Here is a 5,174-nt window from a genome sequence, read left to right on the forward strand (position 1 = left end):
CAATGCGGTCTTTGACATGCTGGTGGAGGGCTGGGATGGCTTTTCTCGCAAAGAAGTGTCGACTGGGTAGGTCATAGCGTGGTACTGCATAGGCTATCAGGGCTTTGAAAGCTTCGCTAACGAGATTAGTCTAGCAATGTGGGCTTTCAAGCCCTATGTACGCAGATGAGAGGATGAGTACTTTCTTTTCCTAACGAGAGTCTCTTGTAGGGTGAGCTGGACTGGAGAGGTGCATATGGTGGAACTAGCAGTGGTGGTGGTGAGGGACATGGCGGATTGAGAGAGGGTTGGTGATGGTATTCTCGATGTTGGCCTACATACAGTGTTTCCTACCAATAATCTTGTGATTCCCTGACTGCTTTGGCCTTGCGACGATACCTCCACATTTGCTGCTGGTGATGTCCTAACTGGTGGGCTTACAGTGAGGATAGCAATGTAGCGTTGCTGACTGCCTTCATTCTGACCAGGTGCACCAACGGTACGGGATATTTGGTAGTTAGTCCATGCTTGCAAGTGCATGCTGGTTAAATGTCTAAGCATGCACGTTGTATTTACATTTTGAAGATTCTTAACTCTGCTAAAGGTCTTTGAACATTTCTTAAGGTACCTTCACACTAAACGACGCTGCAGCGATCCAGACAACGATCCGGATCGCTGCAGCGTCGCTGTTTGGTCGCTGGAGAGCTGTCACACAGACCGCTCTCCAGCGACCAACGATGCCGGTAACCAGGGTAAACATCGGGTTACTAAGCGCAGGGCCGCGCTTAGTAACCCGATGTTTACCCTGGTTACCATCCTAAAAGTAAAAAAAACAAACGCTACATACTTACCTACCGCTGTCTGTCCCCGGCGCTGTGCTTCTCTGCTCTGGCTGTGAGCGCCGGGCAGCCGGAAAGCAGAGCGGTGACGTCACCGCTCTGCTTTCCGGCCGCTGTGCTCACAGCCAGTACAGGAGGAGTGCAGAGAAGCAGAGCGCCGAGGACAGACAGCGGTAGGTAAGTATGTAGCGTTTGTTTTTTTTACTTTTAGGATGGTAACCAGGGTAAACATCAAGTTACTAAACGCGGCCCTGCGCTTAGTAACCCGATGTTTACCCTGGTTACCAGCGAAGACATCGCTGAATCGGTGTCACACACGCCGATTCAGCGATGTCAGCGGGAGAGCCAGCGACCAAAGAAAGGTCTGGCCCTCTAGCCCCGACCAACGACATCACAGCAGGATTCTGATCGCTGCTGCGTGTCAAACTAAACGATATCGCTAGCGAGGACGCTGCAACGTCACGGATTGCTAGCGATATCGTTTAGTGTGAAGGTACCTTTACTAGGGTTGAGCGAAACGGGTTGTTCATTTTCAAAAGTCGCCGACTTTTGGCAAAGTCGGGTTTCATGAAACCCGATCCGACCCCTGTGCGGGGTCGGCCATGCGGTACGCGACTTTCGCGCCAAAGTCGCATTTCAATGACGCGAAAAGCGCCATTTCTCAGCCAATGAAGGTAAACGCAGAGTGTGGGCAGCGTGATGACATAGGTCCTGGTCCCCACCATCTTAGAGAAGGGCATTGCAGTGATTGGCTTGCTGTCTGCGGCGTCACAGGGGCTATAAAGGGGCGTTCCCGCCGACCGCCATCTTACTGCTGCTGATCTGAGCTTAGGGAGAGGTTGCTGCCGCTTCGTCAGAAGCAGGGATAGCGTTAGGCAGGGTCCATTAACCACCAAAACGCTTGTGCTGTAGCGATTTGCACTGTCCAACACCACCTTCGGTGTGCAGGGATAGTTGAAGCTACATTTTTTTTTTTTTTCTCAGCGCTGTAGCTCATTGGGCTGCCCTAGAAGGCTCCCTGATAGCTGCATTGCTGTGTGTACGCCGCTGTGCAAACCAACTGCTTTTTTCAAAGCACAAATCCTCTTGTTCCTTCCTTTCTGCACAGCTATCTTGTTTGTTTGTCCACACTTTTTATTTAATTTGTGCATCAGTCCACTCCTTATTGCTGCCTGCCATACCTGGCTGAGATTACTGCAGGGAGATAGTAATTGAAGGACAGTTCCTTTTTTTTTTTTTTTTTGTGGGAGATTAAGATTGGCATTTTTGCTAGAGTGCCATCCCTGTCTGTGCCATCTCTCACTCAGTGGGCCATATAAAGCCTATTTATTTTTTTGCTTGATTTGGGTTCTAAAATCTACCTGAAAAAATCACTACATCAATCAGTGGGAGAAAAATATTGGCCTCAGGGCTTGTGTGCCACTCCTGTGTGTGCCATCTCTCAGTCAGTGGGCCATAGAAAGCCTATTTATTTTTTTTTTGCTTTATTTGGGTTCTAAATTCTACCTGAAAAAATCAATAAATCAATCAGTGGGAGATTAATATTGGCCTCTGGGCTTGTGTGCCAGTCCTGAACGTGCCATCTCTCTCACAAATAGTGGGCCATAGAAAGCCTTTTTTTTTTTTTTTTTTTGGTTTTATAAATTCTCCCTGAAAAAAAAAGGGAGATTAATATTGGCCTTTGGGCTTGTGTGCCAGTCCTAAGCGTGCCATCTCTCTCTCTCAGATAGTGGGCCATAGAAAGCCTATTTATTATTTTTTTTATTGGGTTTATAAATTTTCCCTGAAAAAAAAAAAAAAGTGGGAGATTAATATTGGCCTTTGGGCTTGTGTGCCAGTCCTAAGCGTGCCATCTCTCTCTCTCAGATAGTGGGCCATAGAAAGCCTATTTATTATTTTTTTTATTGGGTTTATAAATTTTCCCTGAAAAAAAAAAAAGGGAGATTAATATTGGCCTTTGGGCTTGTGTGCCAATCCTAAGCGTGCCATCTCTCTCTCTCAGATAGTGAGCCATAGAAAGCCTATTTATTTTTTTGGTTGATTTGGGTTCTAAATTCTACCTGAAAAAATCAATAAATCAATCAGTGGGAGATAAATATTGGCCTCTGGGCTTGTGTGCCACTCCTGACTCCTGTGTGCGTCATCTCTCACTCAGTGGGCCATAGAAAGCCTATTTTTTGTTTTATTTGGTTTCTAAATTCTTCCTGAAAAAATCATTTTATTCTATTTTTTTTTTCTAAAGTCTCCCTGAAAAAAAAAAAAAAATCAGTGGGAGATTAATATTGCCCTTTCTGCTTGCGTGCCAGTCTTGACTCCTGGGTGTGCCATCTCTCTCTCTCTCTCTCTCCAATTGTGGGCCATAGAAAGCCTATTATTTTTTTTGCTTGATTTGGGTTCCAAAATCTACCTGAAAAAATCACTACATCAATCATTGGGAGAAAAATATTGGCCTCTGGGCTTGTGTGCCACTCCTGACTCCTGTGTGTGTCATCTCTCACTCAGTGGGCCATAGAAAGCCTATTTTTTGTTTTATTTGGTTTCTAAATTCTTCCTGAAAAAATCATTTTATTTTATTTTGTTTCTAAAGTCTCCCTGAAAAAAAATAAAAAAAAATAAAAAAAAACAGTGGGAGATTAATATTTACATTTGTGCTTCAGTGACAGTCCTGCGTGTGTGGCATCTCTCTCATTTGGTGCCACCAAAAACAGAGTGTGTAACATTGTGCCTGATTTTCGTTGTGGTCTCACCCACCTGTAAAGGGGTAGCTAAATCATACTGAAGTTATAGCTCACCGTGTAAGTTGTGTGACAGCAACAAATACCGTTAGTTTGGTTACGTTTTTAAAACAATGAGGAAGTCTGGTGGAAGAGGTCGTGGCCGGGGGCGTTCATTGTCAGCTGGTAATGAGGGTAGTGGTAGTGGTGGAGCATCAGGTGGTCGTGGGAAAAAAAATATTGCACCTAAGTCTGGAGCTGTGGAGCCAGGTTCGTCGTCTGGCTACACAAGGCCTCGAACGCTCCCTTTTCTGGGAGTAGGAAAACCGCTTTTAAAGCCGGAGCAGCAAGAGCAAGTTTTGGCTTATCTTGCTGACTCAGCCTCTAGCTCTTTTGCCTCCTCTCGTGAAACTGGTAAATGTAAAAGCAGCGCGTCGTTAGTGGATGTTCACGGTCAGGGACAAGTCGCTTCCTTGTCCTCTTCAGCAAAAACAACAACAGAGAAGAATGCAGCAGGCGACACAACGGGTTACCCCATGGAGCTCTTTACACATACCGTCCCTGACTTAGAAAGTGAAGCAGTTAACAGTCCATGCCCATTACAAGTTGAATCTGACATGGAGTGCACTGATGCACAGCCACAGCCAGACTACTATGCTGGTCCTTTGACTCAGACCACAACATTGCCCTCGCAGGGTAATGATCAAGAATCAGACCCTGATGAGACTATGTTGCCCCATCACGAACGCTATACCACCGACCGACACGGTGACACAGACGAAGTTGCACACGAGCTACAAGAAGAGGTAATAGATGACCCAGTTCTTGACCCAGATTGGCAGCCATTGGGGGAACAGGGTGCAGGCGGCAGCAGTTCTGAAGCGGAGGAGGAGGGGCCGCAGCAGGCATCAACATCGCAACAGGTTCCATCTGCCGGGCCCGTATCTTGCCCAAAACGCGTGGCAAAGCCAAAACCTGTTGGAGGACAGCGTGGCCATCCGGTTAAAGCTCAGTCTGCAATGCCTGAAAAGGTATCCGATGCTAGAAAGAGTGCAGTCTGGCATTTTTTTAAACAACATCCAATTGATCAGCGCAAAGTCATCTGTCAAAAATGTTCAACTACCTTAAGCAGAGGGCAGAATCTGAAAAGTCTCAATAAAAGTTGCATGCATAGACATTTAACCACTATGCATTTGCAAGCTTGGACTAACTACCAAACGTCCCTTAAGGTTGTAGCACCCTCGGCCAATGAAGCTAGTCATCAACGCAACATCCCTTCCGGCAGTGTAGGGCCACCATTTTCCGCACCACCTGCAGTATCTGTGCAGGTTTCTTTGCCAGGCCAAAGCAGTCAGGGTCAGGGAATCACCAGTTTCGTAGTAGGAAACACTGCATCTAGGGCACCGGCGGCAACAATACCATCTCCCACCGTCTCTCAGTCTGCCATGTCCACCGGCACCCCTGCTAGTTCCACGATCTCCAGCTCTCCAGTCCAGCTCACCCTATATGAGACTATGGTTAGAAAAAGGAAGTACTTAGCCTCGCATCCGCGTACACAGGGTTTGAACGCCCACATAGCTAGACTAATCTCGTTAGAGATGATGCCCTACCGGTTAGTTGAAAGCGAAGCTTTCAAAGCCCT

Source organism: Ranitomeya imitator, chromosome 1 (genome assembly GCF_032444005.1).
Source record: "Ranitomeya imitator isolate aRanImi1 chromosome 1, aRanImi1.pri, whole genome shotgun sequence".
NCBI lineage: Eukaryota > Metazoa > Chordata > Amphibia > Anura > Dendrobatidae > Ranitomeya > Ranitomeya imitator.